At 51.6% G+C, this 21,162-nt stretch overlaps 1 pseudogene; it reads right to left on the bottom strand.

The window, feature by feature from the left end:
* Positions 1-214: 214 nt before the first annotated feature.
* LOC120713135 lies at positions 215-20,228 on the bottom strand (annotated as a pseudogene).
* Positions 20,229-21,162: the final 934 nt, after the last annotated feature.

Here is a 21,162-nt window from a genome sequence, read left to right as displayed (position 1 = left end):
TCGTACAAGAATCTAGGAGAAGAAAATTTAAAACCTACTACTACTATATGCACTTCGCTAGAAAGAAAGCGAGCCTAACATCTTTATTTGAACCCAGAAACTTGAAATCGACGGAGGTGGAAAGCTTCACATTACCGCGGCGATCAACTAAAATGGTCGGAAACCACCTAACCAAGATGATGCAAAAATGACGGCGTGCATATTCCGAAACTAGTTAAGCTTTCAGCGGCCGCGTCTCGAGCCCGAACCCGAACGGGAACAGGGGGGTCGTAGTGCGCGTCGCCGACGTTCATCGGCAGCTGCTCCACCGACCGGAACCACGTCCGCGACAGCTTCCCGGTGAACCCGTAGTCGCCGAACAGCGCGTCGGCGACGCCCTGCCCCTCCGTCCCCGGCAGCCACGCTGCCACCAGCGCGTCGACGGCGTCGATGTACGGCTCCACCACCAGCGGCCGCCCGGAGACGAGCACCACGACGCACCTGATGCCGGCACACACGTTCCGGATGACGGCCGGCCCCGGCGCCGGGATGGTCAGGTTCAGGTTGTCGCCTGCCGTCTCGGCGTAGGGATGCTCGCCCACGACGACGACTGCGTGGTCGAACCGACCCTTGCTCCGCTGGATGAAGCCGGCGTCGGGGCTCTCGGCGTAGACGACGTCGGTGCCCGCGGGCCCGACGGTGCGCTTGATGCCGTCGAGGATGGTGGTCCCGGCGGTGAGGTTGTTCCCCGTGAGGCCCTGCCACTTGATGGTCCAGCCGCCGCACTGGCTGCCGAGGTCGTCGGCGTGGCTGCCGCCGTGGGCCTTCTTCGGCAGCGGCAGGAGCGGCTTGTCGCCGGGCTTGCCGTTCTTGAGCAGGACGAGGGACTTGCGCACGGCCTCGCGCGCCAGGTCGCGGTGCTCCTGCTTCCCGAGCTCGCCGGCGAGGCTGGTGTCGGCGTAGGGGTTCTCGAGAAGAGGCCCGAGGTGAACTTGACGCGGAGGATCCGGCGGGCGGCGTCGTCGATCCGGCTCATCGGGATGGTCCCGTTCTGCACCAACGTCGTGAGATCGTCCCTGAACTCCTTGTACTGGTATGGAATCATGACCTGGGGGGACAGTCATTAGTGACGCATGATTAACCATTTACTATGTATCTTTCTTAATCATCTCCAATCGGAACGGTCATTATGGGTAATGGCTTACCATGTCAATGCCAGCAAGGATGCCAAGCTTGATGGAGAGAGGGTAGTCGGCATGCTCTGGGCTTGTGATCCTATCAAGTCCTAGCCAATCGGAGATCACAAAACCCTGAGATATGCACATGAGAAATTGAGAATTTACTCTAGGTATGTAGTAGACAAACCTATAAAAATTCCCCAGTTCTACTACCCATATATGTTTCTCACTAGATCCCTTATATTTTAGGATGAAAGTAGTCTCTCGCCGTCCCAAATTATTAGTCGTTTTGGCTTTTCCAGTTGCATAATTTTTGCTACGCATCTGGATATATATCTAGATGCATAGCAAAATCTGAGGGACCCGACAGGCGACCAGAAGGGGGGTTGAATGGGAGCCTCAAATTCGATCCGAAAATCGAAGAGGAAAAAAAAGTCCTGATACAAACACCACACCACTGCTTCTAAAATGTGCCAACACTACGCAGCATGGACAAGCTGCTAGTGCTAGGAACACAATCAGAGTGTCGCAAAACTCTTACGGAAGCAAAACCCGAGAGCACACGCAATCAGATAGCAAAGCGAGTTGAAACTAGGCAAAACTAGAACAGACCAAAACGAGAGGGTTAGTCGAACAAAAACTAGATTAACTGCTCAAGTAAAAACTAATCTAACCCTAGCATGCTAGGAAGCAAGATTAAAAGGCTAGCAACTAATTTTTAGAGGTTTGTCTGATTTCAATTAAACAGGAAATTAATTATGGCATAAAGCAAGAACAAACTACGGGAATGTGATTAGGTGCATGACTAAAGCCTAGAACAAATAAGCACACAAAAGCTAACAAGAATTAGCAAGAATAAAACTAACTAAAGCTAGCTAATTGATTTGTTTCTAGACCGGCTGTGCATTCAGTCGAGCACCTTGAGTGCGTGATGATGCGGCTATCCCTTGCACGCCGTGGACTGAGTCGAGCTTCATCTCCCCTCACACTTAGGCCACGCCTTGGCTCCCTGCACAAGAAGAACTCACCTTGCGTGCTGCACCAGGTCACCAACGAGCTGCTGCATGCTGTTGTGCTGTGTGCTCCACACCCCCAAGTGCTGGCCCACTCCTTGGCCCTCCTGCACCGAACGCACAGCTGCTAGCGCTGCTGCGCTTGCACTGCACAGCTGGCCGTCGCTCGCCGCCGCTTGCCGAGAGCAGCGCCGCCGCCAGCTGCTGCGCTCCTCAGCGCGCGCGTGCTGCACTTGGGCCCTCTGCACTCGCCGCTGCAGCCCCTGCGCAGCTCGCCCTTGCCTGCTAGCACTGCTGGACGCGCCAGCCAGGACCGCTGCTCCTGCTTGCCTGCGCACAACAACCAGACCAAGCGAGATCCAAACGAAAACCAAAAGGAAACAAAGAATTGAATCAAAATCAACCGCCCCGAGGGCAAGAGGAGGGAAGGGCCTCCATTCCCAGCGAATCCATGGTACAAGGTCTCAAATTTCCATCACAAAATCCTAACCCTAGGGGAGAAGAGGGAGGAACAGAAAGACCAGGGAGGGGGCGACGGGAAGAGCAGCCTCTTCTGTTCTTGCGCGAGAGGAAAGAAAAAACTGGGAAGAGAGAGGGGAAGGGGGTGAGGGGATTTTTAATCCCAACAACTCTCACCCAAAAAGACTATATTATCCCTAGACTCAAATAAACACTAGAAAGCCCGTAGGGGCAAAACCGGAAAAAGATACAAGGACTCATCCGACGGTCGAGGTTCTTTCTTCGAGTTGAAGTCTTTTCCGCGATGCCGCCGTGTGGATGAAGATCCGGTTCGCGGTTTTTGGGGAGTCCGCGAAACCCGGGTAGGTGGCCGGTTTTGAGAAAACCGCCAAAACTCCACGTGCGGGAAGATTCCCGCCTCCACGCCGTGGCCCTAGACGCCGTTCCCGCCTCGGCCTTCTGACGGCCCTAGACGCCGCCCGACGCCCGTCACCTCCTCGCTCGCAGCGAGGCCCTAGACGCCATCGACGCCCGTCGCCTCCGTCAGTCCCGAGACCGACGCCCGTGCCTCCACGACTTGGCGTCTTCAACCGCCGTCCGCCTCCTTGGTTTTGTGGCGCAAACCAAGAAACCCGCCTTCCGTCGCCGCTTGCGCCCTCGATCCAGGAGTGGACGCCACAGCTGCCGCCCGGTCCGAGCTCCGGTCCCGGCTGCCCTTCACCGCCGTCCACCGCACGGTCCATCGGGCATAGCACCTCCACGGCAGCTCCCCGTCGACACTCGATGCCCGTGTACCTGCAATCCAAAGACCAAGCGCACGATCACACCGCACGGTTGACAATTCACTCATCACAAGCAGGATAGAGTACTCAACATTCCTCAATCTCCCCCTTGATGAGTGCATTGTCAACACACCACAAACGAGTCAAGAGAAGTGAAAACAAAGAAGAACAAAGAAGCACGAAAGAGAAGAACTCAAGCAAGTGACAAAAAGCTCAGAAAGGCAAGAACAGTCACTTACTCAAGCAAAGATCGATCCCCTAAGACAAGGGCAACAGCTCGACGCAATCGATCAAAAGCCAAAACATGACTCCTCAAAGACAGAGGAAATGCTCGACGCAGTCATGCAAGAAGCAGAGGGAAAATGAGAAAACCAGGAGCCAAAACCAAAGCAGAAACTCCCCAAGCAAAATTTTTCCCTCTCACAAGTGCAACTCTCCCAAAATGATGCACTCTCAAAAGCCCTGTGCACAACAAGTTTATCAAAAACCAAACAGGTCTCCCCCTTGTTCGATCACTTCTCCCAAAATTCTCCCCCTTGTTGGCACATGCACACATCAAGGCTAAAAAGACCTAAAGCTCCCCCTAAAGCTGAGACTCTCCCTGAACAGATGCTATGCAATGAATGCAATGCAGGAGGTGTAAGTGAAAGCATTCAGGGATACAAAGATATGAGCAACATCTAGTCTCAAGCACGTGTGCATCCATAAACAAGACCTGCATCTAGCTCAACAGGGTATATCAAATCAGACTAGAGCTAGGCAAGATCAGTTTAGGAGAAATAAAAGCATCACCCATGATCTAGCACTAACAAGTAGGGAATGAAAAACAGTGCTAATCAAACTCATACAGGTGAGGCAAACCAGCCAAAACAAGTTGCCAACTTTCATTTTTTAATCAAATTTACAGCAAACATTTCTTAATGCCAGGGGTTGAAAGCTTGTCATGCTTCACTTAGCAACGAGGCCAAGCCTATGCCAAAAGACAATCAGAAGCTTAAAGCACTCGTTTCAGTCATGCACAGCCTTGCCCGGGTTCTCACAAGTGCAAAGTGAGCCGTCCCGAAAGCTCGATCAGTACGACAAGCAATCCCACCTGGATCTTTTCAACCCATTTCAAGAACAGTTCAAGCAATTTTATCAAATTTAGATCATTTCAAGTATGAATTGCTGAACAAAAGGCTACACTAGCATGAATAAGATAGCAAAGCATATCAACACGCCCTAACATGCTAGTAGCCAAGACAGGGTGATCATGTTTTCATATTTTCAAATCAAAATAGCTTAACTCAGATGATGTCATATACACAGTGGAGCAAGCTATACATGATCAAATTTATCAACTCACACTAGCAGGCACTAGAAGATCATAGCAATGTATACAAGAATGCTAGTGCAAGTGAGTCAATGCAAAATGCAGACATGTACAATGCATATGCACAATGCAACTAACCAAGCTAAAACTAAGAGAAAGACAAAGACAAGCCAAAAACTAAGCAAATGAAGCACTCAGCAAATACAACGGCTCAAAGACACACAGGACTAGACCAAATGAATCCAACTGAGTACCATGGAAAAGGCAACAATCAGAAACCCACCAGTCCATCCTGAGAGGAAAACGTACAAGCCGAACAGTCACATACCTCGATGAAGATCCCGCAGGACCTAGAGCATAGCAAGCTCGAGGTCAGCTCCCCTGCGTCCTCAGCGGGTCCACCTTCTGCTCGAACAGGTTCTTGTAGAGGTGAACGATCGAAGTGGAAGTAGTGGTACTGGATCGTCCTCCTGAGCTGAGGTAGTCGAAACAGAATGGGCCGGAGCCTGCAGCCGGCGCAGTAACTCCGGATCATCATAGGCACCTGAGGTAGAGCTCCCCCTCAACAAGTGATACCTAGCACAAGAGAAGCTAGGACACAAGAAGATAGCAAACACCAAAGATCCAGAGCAAGACTCAAGCAAATGGTTAGGTGTTAGTCAAGCCACATGCAAGGGTATACCAAAAGACACTCTAGAACATATCAAGACAAAAGATATCCCTAGAATAATCTAAAGGCACTCAACAACATGAACCAAGGCAGCAAGACTATATGAAGAAGATACTTGAGCTAGCAACCAGAACTAAGGAACAAAAGCTATACAAGCATGAGGGGACTGGACAAAGCACACATTCTGAGCTAGCAAGAGTCATGACAAAATGAAAATCACAAAACCTAGCATACAGAGTGGCTAGAACACCAAAGCACAAGTACAGACCTAGCAAGCAAAGCAAGTATGAGATAAAGAATCTACAATATGTCACAAGCAGAAAATGTACAAAGAACTCAAAGGGCAAACTCAAATGTACATATGATACACAAACCACCACGGGCTATCCATCAGCCTTGGAAAACCATCAATTCTTGATCAAACCTGCATAAGACCAATATCCATGGAGCACTTGTTCTCCAAGCCACCAACCTGCATCACCAACGAGACATAGGGGGAGCAAACGTCTCGACACTGGGGTTAGCAAAGTGAGAAGCAAACCAGTGACGAGCCATTTGCTCTACAGAAGGGTAAGCAAAGTCAGGCAAAGAGCATCCCCTGTCCCGTCTACTGGGAGGCTGACGATCACCACCGCGAGGAAAGCGTGGAGCCTCAAAACCTCCTCCAAAGCCTCGGGCCCGTGGTCCATAGCCGTACTGAAAACGACCAGAAGCACGGCCGGCAGAGCGACCACCTGCTGGAGCACGGTAACCACCACCATCTCCCTGACCTCCACCTACACGGCGCGCCCTAGCATCTCGCCTATCACCACGCCGAGAAAGACCATGCACCCGAGCAGAGTACATGTCCGCGTTCCGTCTCTCCTGCTCTCTCCTCACAGCCCGCTTCCTCCTGAAGCAAAACTCCTCCAGGTGACCTTCCCTGTCACAGAACTCGCAGTGGTACCTCACCTCACGCTTGGGAGGTGGAGGCCTAGCCTGCGGACGGGGAGGAGCAGCCCTCTTCTTCTGGGCAACATGGGCTGTGGCAACAGGGAGCGTGTCGAGGGGATTCCTCAGCTCATTGGGCTTTGGAACCCAAACCTGCTTCTGTGGAGGTGCTTTTTGTGGTTCTTTCAGCACACCATCCATGGGGTCAACAAGCGAAGGTTGCGTGCTCGTACTAGAAGTGTTTCCAGCAGCCTTGCCTATCTTACCATACAACTTGTCAAAGTCTGACTTCGTGTATGTGTAACCGACCCCAAACCCATCACCACGCTTGAACTGCTTGATCATCATGCCCAACTGCGGCTCACTAGCAGAAACCCAACTAAGAATCGCCCTAAGGTAAGTATTCTCATTCTCCAAGTTGGCTTTATCTACTGCAAGATTATCCAAATCAGAGATCAAACCAGGGCAAACCGAGCAGTCAATAGGTGGGCTAGACTCCACGACCTTAGTCTTCCCCAAAGACTTAATCAAGGCGTTCTTCTCATCTAGCTCCGACCTAAACGTGGGACAAAGCTTACAAGCACCAAGCAGAACTGGCCTAGACTTCATCTCCTCTAGCTCGCACACAACAGTAGCAAACTTGGACTGCAACGAAGCTAGATCGGATTTAAAGATAGGACACTCGTCACATTCAAGCACATCGCTAACAATAGGAGCGTTCTTAACCAGTTCTAGTTCATGCTTGGCCTTAGCGAGCTCATGAGACACGTCAGCAAGCGAAGTCTTAGCAACATCTAAGTTCGCGACGTTCTCATCATGCTTGGCACGGAGAGCAACAAGATCGTTCATGTGAGATATGCAGCCAGCGCACTCATCCTCACTAGATTTCTCCCTAGCACAAGCCAGCTCAGCCCTAAGCTTTCTACGCTCTCTAGCTGCTTCCTTAAGCAGCCTTTTCTAGTTGTCAAGAGCAGCGTACAACTCCCTAACCTCTGTATCTAGCAGGTCAATCATGGAGTTTACCTCTGAATCACTCTCGGATCCAGGAGAAGAGTCGGCGTGCGTCGGTGTAGCATGTCCACCTGAAGACGCACGAGCACCATCGGCTTCGCCCGCCATGGTGCAGAAGCCCTTGCGCCGACCGGCCGCCAAGCAAAGGCCGATGAAGCCGGTGGCTTCCTTGTCCCGCTTCTTCTTCTTCTTGTTGTCGTCGTCGGAGGTCGGTGAAGAAGAGCGGTCGGTGTCGGAGCTCTTGACGAGGTCGCTGAGCTGCGCCAGGAAGGCCTTCTCCCGCTTCTTGGCCTTGTACTGGAAGCGCTTCTTGAGCGACTCCTTGTCGAAGCGTCCTCCCCGGTCACGACTGCGGTGCTTGTGGCGCCGACGCTCCTTGTTGGAGCCTCCCTCGTCGCGGTCGCGGTGGCGGTAGTAGTCGAAGGAGTTGTTCTGGCCACCGCCGGACTTCTTGGGGCAATCGGCGATGAAGTGGTTCAGATCGCCGCAGTTGTAGCACCCGGGATTCTTCTTCCTCTGCCTGTTGTGGTAGACGCACTGGAACTTGCTGATGAGGAGGCACAAGTCGTCGTCGCCCAGCGTCTCCAGCTGCTCATCTGAAACAGAAGGCAAAGAGGCAAGAGAAAAGCCAAGAGTAGAGTTAGCGTTAGAGCTCGATCCACCTGGGCCAGTCACAAGAGCGACGCTCTTGGAAGGAGGGGCACCATTGAGCTTGGCTCGTGTCTGGTTATCCACCTCCGTGGCCTTGAGCTTGCTGAAAAGCTCGTTCACGGTCAGAGTCTCATAGCCTGTAGACTCAATGATCGTGTTCACCTTGAGATCCCACATAGAGCGGTCAAGTGCGTAGAGCAACTTTGAGAGCCTTCTCGTGCTCTGTGTACTCAAGGGCACCAGCAGATCTGTTCGCATTGACCTTGTTCACAATCGACTGAAAACGACTGAACATCAGGTCAATGCTCTCACCCGGCTCCTGTGTGAAGTTCTCGTACTCACGCCGGTGAGTCTCGAACAGTCTGGCCTTCACCTGAGGTGTACCATCGTGGTAGTTCTCAAGGCACGTCCAAATTTTGTGGGCTTCCTGAAAACCCTGGACGCGTGAGAACTCCGCACGAGAAACGCCAGCGAACAAGGCATTGACGGCCTTGGCGTTAGCCTCGTGCTGGGTCACCTGGAGAGGTGTGGTCCGAACAGCAAGCACCTCGTAAAGCTGGTTCGTGGTAATTTCCCAGACATCGGCTCCCATGCACTGCAGGAAGGCTCTCATGCGAACCTTCCAGTAGGCATAGTCCTCGCCGGAAAACACCGGGATCTTACCAAGACTCGCCATGGTCGCCAAGTGGTTTTCGAACCGGTAAAGGTACTGAAAACCTCAACCAAGCTCTGATAACAATTGAGGGACCGGACAGGCGACCAGAAGGGGGGGGGTTGAAAGGAAGCCTCAAATTCGATCCGAAAATCGAAGAGGAAAAAAAAGTCCTGATACAAACACCACACCACTGCTTCTAAAATGTGCCAACACTACGCAGCATGGACAAGCTGCTAGTGCTAGGAACACAATCAGAGTGTCGCAAAACTCTTACGGAAGCAAAACCCGAGAGCACACGCAATCAGATAGCAAAGCGAGTTGAAACTAGGCAAAACTAGAACAGACCAAAACGAGAGGGTTAGTCGAACAAAAACTAGATTAACTGCTCAAGTAAAAACTAATCTAACCCTAGCATGCTAGGAAGCAAGATTAAAAGGCTAGCAACTAATTTTTAGAGGTTTTTCTGATTTCAATTAAACAGGAAATTAATTATGGCATAAAGCAAGAACAAACTACGGGAATGTGATTAGGTGCATGACTAAAGCCTAGAACAAATAAGCACACAAAAGCTAACAAGAATTAGCAAGAATAAAACTAACTAAAGCTAGCTAATTGATTTGTTTCTAGACCGGCTGTGCATTCAGTCGAGCACCTTGAGTGCGTGATGATGCGGTTGTCCCTTGCACGCCGTGGACTGAGTCGAGCTTCATCTCCCCTCACACTTAGGCCATGCCTTGGCTCCCTGCACAAGAAGAACTCACCTTGCGTGCTGCACCAGGTCACCAACGAGCTGCTGCATGCTGCTGTGCTGTGTGCTCCGCACCCCCAAGTGCTGGCCCACTCCTTGGCCCTCCTGCACCGAACGCACAGCTGCTAGCGCTGCTGCGCTTGCACTGCACAGCTGGCCGTCGCTCGCCGCCGCTTGCCGAGAGCAGCGCCGCCGCCAGCTGCTGCGCTCCTCAGCGCGCGCGTGCTGCACTTGGGCCCTCCGCTGCCAGCTGCTGCGCTCCTCAGCGCGCGCGTGCTGCACTTGGGCCCTCTGCACTCGCCGCTGCAGCCCCTGCGCAGCTCGCCCTTGCCTGCTAGCACTGCTGGACGCGCCAGCCAGGACCGCTGCTCCTGCTTGCCTGCGCACAACAACCAGACCAAGCGAGATCCAAACGAAAACCAAAAGGAAACAAAGAATTGAATCAAAATCAACCGCCCCGAGGGCAAGAGGAGGGAAGGGCCTCCATTCCCAGCGAATCCATGGTACAAGGTCTCAAATTTCCATCACAAAATCCTAACCCTAGGGGAGAAGAGGGAGGAACAGAAAGACCAGGGAGGGGGCGACGGGAAGAGCAGCCTCTTCTGTTCTTGCGCGAGAGGAAAGAAAAAACTGGGAAGAGAGAGGGGAAGGGGGTGAGGGGATTTTTAATCCCAACAACTCTCACCCAAAAAGACTATATTATCCCTAGACTCAAATAAACACTAGAAAGCCCGTAGGGGCAAAACCGGAAAAAGATACAAGGACTCATCCGACGGTCGAGGTTCTTTCTTCGAGTCGAAGTCTTCTCCGCGATGCCGCCGTGTGGATGAAGATCCGGTTCGCGGTTTTTGGGGAGTCCGCGAAACCCGGGTAGGTGGCCGGTTTTGAGAAAACCGCCAAAACTCCACGTGCGGGAAGATTCCCGCCTCCACGCCGTGGCCCTAGACGCCGTTCCCGCCTCGGCCTTCTGACGGCCCTAGACGCCGCCCGACGCCCGTCACCTCCTCGCTCGCAGCGAGGCCCTAGACGCCGTCGACGCCCGTCGCCTCCGTCAGTCCCGAGACCGACGCCCGTGCCTCCACGACTTGGCGTCTTCAACCGCCGTCCGCCTCCTTGGTTTTGTGGCGCAAACCAAGAAACCCGCCTTCCGTCGCCGCTTGCGCCCTCGATCCAGGAGTGGACGCCACAGCTGCCGCCCGGTCCGAGCTCCGGTCCCGGCTGCCCTTCACCGCCGTCCACCGCACGGTCCATCGGGCATAGCACCTCCACGGCAGCTCCCCGTCGACACTCGATGCCCGTGTACCTGCAATCCAAAGACCAAGCGCACGATCACACCGCACGGTTGACAATTCACTCATCACAAGCAGGATAGAGTACTCAACATTCCTCAATCTCCCCCTTGATGAGTGCATTGTCAACACACCACAAACGAGTCAAGAGAAGTGAAAACAAAGAAGAACAAAGAAGCACGAAAGAGAAGAACTCAAGCAAGTGACAAAAAGCTCAGAAAGGCAAGAACAGTCACTTACTCAAGCAAAGATCGATCCCCTAAGACAAGGGCAACAGCTCGACGCAATCGATCAAAAGCCAAAACATGACTCCTCAAAGACAGAGGAAATGCTCGACGCAGTCATGCAAGAAGCAGAGGGAAAATGAGAAAACCAGGAGCCAAAACCAAAGCAGAAACTCCCCAAGCAAAATTTTTCCCTCTCACAAGTGCAACTCTCCCAAAATGATGCACTCTCAAAAGCCCTGTGCACAACAAGTTTATCAAAAACCAAACAGGTCTCCCCCTTGTTCGATCACTTCTCCCAAAATTCTCCCCCTTGTTGGCACATGCACACATCAAGGCTAAAAAGACCTAAAGCTCCCCCTAAAGCTGAGACTCTCCCTGAACAGATGCTATGCAATGAATGCAATGCAGGAGGTGTAAGTGAAAGCATTCAGGGATACAAAGATATGAGCAACATCTAGTCTCAAGCACGTGTGCATCCATAAACAAGACCTGCATCTAGCTCAACAGGGTATATCAAATCAGACTAGAGCTAGGCAAGATCAGTTTAGGAGAAATAAAAGCATCACCCATGATCTAGCACTAACAAGTAGGGAATGAAAAACAGTGCTAATCAAACTCATACAGGTGAGGCAAACCAGCCAAAACAAGTTGCCAACTTTCATTTTTTAATCAAATTTACAGCAAACATTTCTTAATGCCAGGGGTTGAAAGCTTGTCATGCTTCACTTAGCAACGAGGCCAAGCCTATGCCAAAAGACAATCAGAAGCTTAAAGCACTCGTTTCAGTCATGCACAGCCTTGCCCGGGTTCTCACAAGTGCAAAGTGAGCCGTCCCGAAAGCTCGATCAGTACGACAAGCAATCCCACCTGGATCTTTTCAACCCATTTCAAGAACAGTTCAAGCAATTTTATCAAATTTAGATCATTTCAAGTATGAATTGCTGAACAAAAGGCTACACTAGCATGAATAAGATAGCAAAGCATATCAACACGCCCTAACATGCTAGTAGCCAAGACAGGGTGATCATGTTTTCATATTTTCAAATCAAAATAGCTTAACTCAGATGATGTCATATACACAGTGGAGCAAGCTATACATGATCAAATTTATCAACTCACACTAGCAGGCACTAGAAGATCATAGCAATGTATACAAGAATGCTAGTGCAAGTGAGTCAATGCAAAATGCAGACATGTACAATGCATATGCACAATGCAACTAACCAAGCTAAAACTAAGAGAAAGACAAAGACAAGCCAAAAACTAAGCAAATGAAGCACTCAGCAAATACAACGGCTCAAAGACACACAGGACTAGACCAAATGAATCCAACTGAGTACCATGGAAAAGGCAACAATCAGAAACCCACCAGTCCATCCTGAGAGGAAAACGTACAAGCCGAACAGTCACATACCTCGATGAAGATCCCGCAGGACCTAGAGCATAGCAAGCTCGAGGTCAGCTCCCCTGCGTCCTCAGCGGGTCCACCTTCTGCTCGAACAGGTTCTTGTAGAGGTGAACGATCGAAGTGGAAGTAGTGGTACTGGATCGTCCTCCTGAGCTGAGGTAGTCGAAACAGAATGGGCCGGAGCCTGCAGCCGGCGCAGTAACTCCGGATCATCATAGGCACCTGAGGTAGAGCTCCCCCTCAACAAGTGATACCTAGCACAAGAGAAGCTAGGACACAAGAAGATAGCAAACACCAAAGATCCAGAGCAAGACTCAAGCAAATGGTTAGGTGTTAGTCAAGCCACATGCAAGGGTATACCAAAAGACACTCTAGAACATATCAAGACAAAAGATATCCCTAGAATAATCTAAAGGCACTCAACAACATGAACCAAGGCAGCAAGACTATATGAAGAAGATACTTGAGCTAGCAACCAGAACTAAGGAACAAAAGCTATACAAGCATGAGGGGACTGGACAAAGCACACATTCTGAGCTAGCAAGAGTCATGACAAAATGAAAATCACAAAACCTAGCATACAGAGTGGCTAGAACACCAAAGCACAAGTACAGACCTAGCAAGCAAAGCAAGTATGAGATAAAGAATCTACAATATGTCACAAGCAGAAAATGTACAAAGAACTCAAAGGGCAAACTCAAATGTACATATGATACACAAACCACCACGGGCTATCCATCAGCCTTGGAAAACCATCAATTCTTGATCAAACCTGCATAAGACCAATATCCATGGAGCACTTGTTCTCCAAGCCACCAACCTGCATCACCAACGAGACATAGGGGGAGCAAACGTCTCGACACTGGGGTTAGCAAAGTGAGAAGCAAACCAGTGACGAGCCATTTGCTCTACAGAAGGGTAAGCAAAGTCAGGCAAAGAGCATCCCCTGTCCCGTCTACTGGGAGGCTGACGATCACCACCGCGAGGAAAGCGTGGAGCCTCAAAACCTCCTCCAAAGCCTCGGGCCCGTGGTCCATAGCCGTACTGAAAACGACCAGAAGCACGGCCGGCAGAGCGACCACCTGCTGGAGCACGGTAACCACCACCATCTCCCTGACCTCCACCTACACGGCGCGCCCTAGCATCTCGCCTATCACCACGCCGAGAAAGACCATGCACCCGAGCAGAGTACATGTCCGCGTTCCGTCTCTCCTGCTCTCTCCTCACAGCCCGCTTCCTCCTGAAGCAAAACTCCTCCAGGTGACCTTCCCTGTCACAGAACTCGCAGTGGTACCTCACCTCACGCTTGGGAGGTGGAGGCCTAGCCTGCGGACGGGGAGGAGCAGCCCTCTTCTTCTGGGCAACATGGGCTGTGGCAACAGGGAGCGTGTCGAGGGGATTCCTCAGCTCATTGGGCTTTGGAACCCAAACCTGCTTCTGTGGAGGTGCTTTTTGTGGTTCTTTCAGCACACCATCCATGGGGTCAACAAGCGAAGGTTGCGTGCTCGTACTAGAAGTGTTTCCAGCAGCCTTGCCTATCTTACCATACAACTTGTCAAAGTCTGACTTCGTGTATGTGTAACCGACCCCAAACCCATCACCACGCTTGAACTGCTTGATCATCATGCCCAACTGCGGCTCACTAGCAGAAACCCAACTAAGAATCGCCCTAAGGTAAGTATTCTCATTCTCCAAGTTGGCTTTATCTACCGCAAGATTATCCAAATCAGAGATCAAACCAGGGCAAACCGAGCAGTCAATAGGTGGGCTAGACTCCACGACCTTAGTCTTCCCCAAAGACTTAATCAAGGCGTTCTTCTCATCTAGCTCCGACCTAAACGTGGGACAAAGCTTACAAGCACCAAGCAGAACTGGCCTAGACTTCATCTCCTCTAGCTCGCACACAACAGTAGCAAACTTGGACTGCAACGAAGCTAGATCGGATTTAAAGATAGGACACTCGTCACATTCAAGCACATCGCTAACAATAGGAGCGTTCTTAACCAGTTCTAGTTCATGCTTGGCCTTAGCGAGCTCATGAGACACGTCAGCAAGCGAAGTCTTAGCAACATCTAAGTTCGTGACGTTCTCATCATGCTTGGCACGGAGAGCAACAAGATCGTTCATGTGAGATATGCAGCCAGCGCACTCATCCTTACTAGATTTCTCCCTAGCACAAGCCAGCTCAGCCCTAAGCTTTCTACGCTCTCTAGCTGCTTCCTTAAGCAGCCTTTTCTGGTTGTCAAGAGCAGCGTACAACTCCCTAACCTCTGTATCTAGCAGGTCAATCATGGAGTTTACCTCTGAATCACTCTCGGATCCAGGAGAAGAGTCGGCGTGCGTCGGTGTAGCATGTCCACCTGAAGACGCACGAGCACCATCGGCTTCGCCCGCCATGGTGCAGAAGCCCTTGCGCCGACCGGCCGCCAAGCAAAGGCCGATGAAGCCGGTGGCTTCCTTGTCCCGCTTCTTCTTCTTCTTGTCGTCGTCGTCGGAGGTCGGTGAAGAAGAGCGGTCGGTGTCGGAGCTCTTGACGAGGTCGCTGAGCTGCGCCAGGAAGGCCTTCTCCCGCTTCTTGGCCTTGTACTGGAAGCGCTTCTTGAGCGACTCCTTGTCGAAGCGTCCTCCCCGGTCACGACTGCGGTGCTTGTGGCGCCGACGCTCCTTGTTGGAGCCTCCCTCGTCGCGGTCGCGGTGGCGGTAGTAGTCGAAGGAGTTGTTCTGGCTACCGCCGGACTTCTTGGGGCAATCGGCGATGAAGTGGTTCAGATCGCCGCAGTTGTAGCACCCGGGATTCTTCTTCCTCTGCCTGTTGTGGTAGACGCACTGGAACTTGCTGATGAGGAGGCACAAGTCGCCGTCGCCCAGCATCTCCAGCTGCTCATCTGAAACAGAAGGCAAAGAGGCAAGAGAAAAGCCAAGAGTAGAGTTAGCGTTAGAGCTCGATCCACCTGGGCCAGTCACAAGAGCAACGCTCTTGGAAGGAGGGGCACCATTGAGCTTGGCTCGTGTCTGGTTATCCACCTCCGTGGCCTTGAGCTTGCTGAAAAGCTCGTTCACGGTCAGAGTCTCATAGCCTGTAGACTCAATGATCGTGTTCACCTTGAGATCCCACACAGAGCGGTCAAGTGCGTAGAGCAACTTGAGAGCCTTCTCGTGCTCTGTGTACTCAAGGGCACCAGCAGATCTGTTCGCATTGACCTTGTTTACAATCGACTGAAAACGACTGAACATCAGGTCAATGCTCTCACCCGGCTCCTGTGTGAAGTTCTCGTACTCACGCCGGTGAGTCTCGAACAGTCTGGCCTTCACCTGAGGTGTACCATCGTGGTAGTTCTCAAGGCACGTCCAAATTTTGTGGGCTTCCTGAAAACCCTGGACGCGTGAGAACTCCGCACGAGAAACGCCAGCGAACAAGGCATTGACGGCCTTGGCGTTAGCCTCGTGCTGGGTCACCTGGAGAGGTGTGGTCCGAACAGCAAGCACCTCGTAAAGCTGGTTCGTGGTAATTTCCCAGACATCGGCTCCCATGCTCTGCAGGAAGGCTCTCATGCGAACCTTCCAGTAGGCATAGTCCTCGCCGGAAAACACCGGGATCTTACCAAGACTCGCCATGGTCGCCAAGTGGTTTTCGAACCGGTTAAGGTACTGAAAACCTCAACCAAGCTCTGATAACAATTGAGGGACCGGACAGGCGACCAGAAGGGGGGGGTTGAAAGGGAGCCTCAAATTCGATCCGAAAATCGAAGAGGAAAAAAAGTCCTGATACAAACACCACACCACTGCTTCTAAAATGTGCCAACACTACGCAGCATGGACAAGCTGCTAGTGCTAGGAACACAATCAGAGTGTCGCAAAACTCTTACGGAAGCAAAACCCGAGAGCACACGCAATCAGATAGCAAAGCGAGTTGAAACTAGGCAAAACTAGAACAGACCAAAACGAGAGGGTTAGTCGAACAAAAACTAGATTAACTGCTCAAGTAAAAACTAATCTAACCCTAGCATGCTAGGAAGCAAGATTAAAAGGCTAGCAACTAATTTTTAGAGGTTTTTCTGATTTCAATTAAACAGGAAATTAATTATGGCATAAAGCAAGAACAAACTACGGGAATGTGATTAGGTGCATGACTAAAGCCTAGAACAAATAAGCACACAAAAGCTAACAAGAATTAGCAAGAATAAAACTAACTAAAGCTAGCTAATTGATTTGTTTCTAGACCAGCTGTGCATTCAGTCGAGCACCTTGAGTGCGTGATGATGCGGTTGTCCCTTGCACGCCGTGGACTGAGTCGAGCTTCATCTCCCCTCACACTTAGGCCACGCCTTGGCTCCCTGCACAAGAAGAACTCACCTTGCGTGCTGCACCAGGTCACCAACGAGCTGCTGCATGCTGTTGTGCTGTGTGCTCCGCACCCCCAAGTGCTGGCCCACTCCTTGGCCCTCCTGCACCGAACGCACAGCTGCTAGCGCTGCTGCGCTTGCACTGCACAGCTGGCCGTCGCTCGCCGCCGCTTGCCGAGAGCAGCGCCGCCGCCAGCTGCTGCGCTCCTCAGCGCGCGCGTGCTGCACTTGGGCCCTCCGCTGCCAGCTGCTGCGCTCCTCAGCGCGCGCGTGCTGCACTTGGGCCCTCTGCACTCGCCGCTGCAGCCCCTGCGCAGCTCGCCCTTGCCTGCTAGCACTGCTGGACGCGCCAGCCAGGACCGCTGCTCCTGCTTGCCTGCGCACAACAACCAGACCAAGCGAGATCCAAACGAAAACCAAAAGGAAACAAAGAATTGAATCAAAATCAACCGCCCCGAGGGCAAGAGGAGGGAAGGGCCTCCATTCCCAGCGAATCCATGGTACAAGGTCTCAAATTTCCATCACAAAATCCTAACCCTAGGGGAGAAGAGGGAGGAACAGAAAGACCAGGGAGGGGGCGACGGGAAGAGCATCCTCTTCTGTTCTTGCGCGAGAGGAAAGAAAAAACTGGGAAGAGAGAGGGGAAGGGGGTGAGGGGATTTTTAATCCCAACAACTCTCACCCAAAAAGACTATATTATCCCTAGACTCAAATAAACACTAGAAAGCCCGTAGGGGCAAAACCGGAAAAAGATACAAGGACTCATCCGACGGTCGAGGTTCTTTCTTCGAGTCGAAGTCTTCTCCGCGATGCCGCCGTGTGGATGAAGATCCAGTTCGCGGTTTTTGGGGAGTCCGCGAAACCCGGGTAGGTGGCCGGTTTTGAGAAAACCGCCAAAACTCCACGCGCGGGAAGATTCCCGCCTCCACGCCGTGGCCCTAGACGCCGTTCCCGCCTCGGCCTTCTGACGGCCCTAGACGCCGCCCGACGCCCGTCACCTCCTCGCTCGCAGCGAGGCCCTAGACACCGTCGACGCCCGTCGCCTCCGTCAGTCCCGAGACCGACGCCCGTGCCTCCACGACTTGGCGTCTTCAACCACCGTCCGCCTCCTTGGTTTTGTGGCGCAAACCAAGAAACCCGCCTTCCGTCGCCGCTTGCGCCCTCGATCCAGGAGTGGACGCCACAGCTGCCGCCCGGTCCGAGCTCCGGTCCCGGCTGCCCTTCACCGCCGTCCACCGCACGGTCCATCGGCCACAGCACCTCCACGGCAGCTCCCCGTCGACACTCGACGCCCGTGTACCTGCAATCCAAAGACCAAGCGCACGATCACACCGCACGGTTGACAATTCACTCATCACAAGCAGGATAGAGTACTCAACATTCCTCAAAATCGATGTATCTAGAAAAGCTAAACCGATTTATCTAAATGCATAGCAAAATCGATGTATCTAGAAAAGCTAAATTGACTAATAATTTGAGATGGAAGGAGTAGCTTTTAATTAATGGTCTCAAGGAAAAAAGAAGATGATGACAAAAAGGTGCCCAAAAGAGTTAACATACCCTAAATCGGAGCTTATTCTTGAGGAAGTCGGTAACAAGGAAGCGGTTGGCGTGCATCTTGACCCCGTTCCAGCTGGAGTACGAGACCATGATGGTGGAGACAGGAGACGCCCTGGATGACGGCGTTGTAGTAGGGCGGCATGTGGATGCCAAGCAGCTGGTGGAAGGTGGCCACTGTGTTGTTCTCATTGATTCCCCTGGTGGTGCCGCCATCTCCGACGTAGTGCTTCGCGCACGTAGCCACGTTGTGCTTGCCGGCGATGAACGGGGCGCCTCGGCGGCCGCTCGCGCGGGATTTCTCCTTGGAAGCCTGAGATGATGGAAGTCATCTGCTCCACCAGCTTGGGATCCTCGCTGAAACTCTCATAGCACCGTCCCCACCTCAGATCTCTGCACACCTACAAAAAAAACAACAATCAAGGACAAGATAAAAAGAAATGACCATTGGTTTGCTGCAAATTTATTTAGGTTAGATTGGTGATGAAATTACAAGGCTTAATTTTAGCATTGTGAGATCATGATTGCGTACTGCCAGGCATGGAGCAAATATGAAGGGGATCCCGGTGGCCCTGACCTCCAATGCAACCGCTGCTCCAATTTTCTTTGCGAGCTCGGGGACTCTGAACCAGTATACTACGCTTAATGAACATTCTTTGACCAGACTACGATTAAATTTCTTTTCTTTGATGGTAGAACAAGCATGGAGTATTTGAACTATGAAGCATTGTGTAATGGAAAGCGACAGCTAGCGTTCTCAAAGTCCATAGAGTAGTAATTAAGCACAATTACATTTAGAAATAATTCTATATTCTATCATTCTGAAATATTTGTCCAGGATGCATTGGCATAATCCCTTATATTTTGGAGCAGGGGTGGATGGGGCTCGACACCCCCCCCCACACACACCCCCCCCACCCCCACCCCCACCCCCACCCCCACCCCGCCTCTCCACCATTTTTGAGGAAGAAGAAGGGAGAGAAAGATGGAGGGAAGGAGAAAGAAGAAAGAGGAGGAAGGATGAGCCTCTCCTTAGCTCATTGGCCGTCTCCGCCACTGGGAGTTAGTACATTGGTTACGTGCATGCAAGATATAAAAAGGATCGAGACAAAGATGTGATCGAGTTGTTTATCCATGTAACTAGCATGACATACAAAGATTCACATTCATGAACCAAGATGCCAAGATGGAGCTAAGGTTGAGAGATAGCCCAGCCTATATGTATGATCGGTCTATGATAGCCAGGGTGCGTCGCACTACATCGACCCATATACGAAGAATAACAAAACCCATGTTGCACATGAATCTTTTTTCTTTCCCGAACGTGCCTGAGCACGTATTTCACTAAGAGAAAAGCAGAACGATCATTAGAAACCTTAATAGGCAGAGGCTATTAAGGCGGACACGAAGCACCACCTTGCACAGGAATCTTCACGTGGTAGTTTCGGACCAGTATGTGTAGCTAGTCTGTATATATATTGATTCAATGATGCCAATTGCCAAGCATCAGCATGTGGGCACTTCAGATCTTGGATCTCAAATGGCACGGCCGGGCGGGCTAGCTTTTTCTACAATTTGGGGTATACAAAGACGACTCGAATCGGGCCAATGCAAGCTTACTAGCTAGGTAGAGAGCTACCTGGTGCATCCGAGGCCGACGTTGTGCGGGAAGACGGTGGCCTTGTAGACGTAGCCGTGGCCGTGGACGGCGTCGATGCCGAACATGGCGGGGATCCCCAGGCGCGTCGACAGCGCCGCGCGCTGTATCGCGTCCACCATCTCCACCCACGCCTCCGGCGGGGCGTCCGCCGCCGGCACGCTGCCGCCGCCCCTCAGCACGCTCCCTGCAGAGCCGTGTGATTCACCGATGGTTACGCAGGCAGGTTAAAGGATTTCGAGAATTTCTAGCTACGCACCTATGAAGTAGCTGCTGATGACGGCGGCGGTGGCGTTCTCCTGGTCGATCTGGGACATCTGCCCGATCCTCTCGGCGAGCGTCATCCGCCGCAGCAGGTCGTCGACCCGCGCGTGCAGCGGCTGCCTCGGGTCCTTGTACTTGGCGCCGTGCTGCTCCCCTCCGCCTCCGGCCGCCGCCGCCGGAGAAACGCAACCTGAGATGAGCTGAATAAGCGACACGAGCGAGGCAGCAGCAGCGACCACCCTGCCGCAGCTTCTGCCAGTGCCACCTCCGGCAGGGATCCCCATGGCTCAGCTCTGATGCTAGTTGGCGGTGTGGTTTAATTTCTTGAGCTGAAAACTGAAAAGCAACAAGAAGCATTCGGTTGACACCTACTCTCTGGCTTCAGTCTGTGGACTGGAGTTCCTGGCTTCCTCATGCTCTTGCTTTGTATTTGAGGCCATGCTGACTGACAAGAAGTATGTATCCATATACAAAGGGCGGGTTTGGTTTGAGGAACCATGCACCCATTAACTTTGGTTAGATGACTATATCACTCATGCTTCTGATAAACATCAGCAAACACTAGCGGTGAGGTGGTGACTGGTCAATCTAATCATTCTACAAGTCAAACGCGACCTGATTTAGCGTTGTTGTCTGGACATGTAAAAGTTGTGCACGCTTCACTACTCTATGCTATTGCTATAGGGTATATACATAAAAAAAAACTTATCATCAGTAGGCAAATGTCCTAGTTTAAGGCATGGTTCTTTTAATTTAATTTTCCACATATTGAAGCTTCTTTGTATTTATGCCATGGTTGTTGACTACAGCTCAAGTAAGATTTGGCAAGTTGCTGCAGGAGATTGACTAAGGGTAGCTCTGGTTCACCATGAAATCTTTTGTTTTCGTGAACATGTCTGAGCATGAATTTCATTGAGAGAAGGTTCACCAGAAAATATTATTTGAACCAAACCTACCGTAAGAGTAGCCACAATATAGGAAAAATTAAAAGTTTAGATAGAAAAGTGAAGGTTGAAGCATCGATGCAGA

This window comes from Panicum virgatum, chromosome 1K (assembly GCF_016808335.1).
Source record: "Panicum virgatum strain AP13 chromosome 1K, P.virgatum_v5, whole genome shotgun sequence".
Lineage (NCBI taxonomy): Eukaryota > Viridiplantae > Streptophyta > Magnoliopsida > Poales > Poaceae > Panicum > Panicum virgatum.
This window is presented reverse-complemented; position numbering and strand designations above follow the sequence as displayed.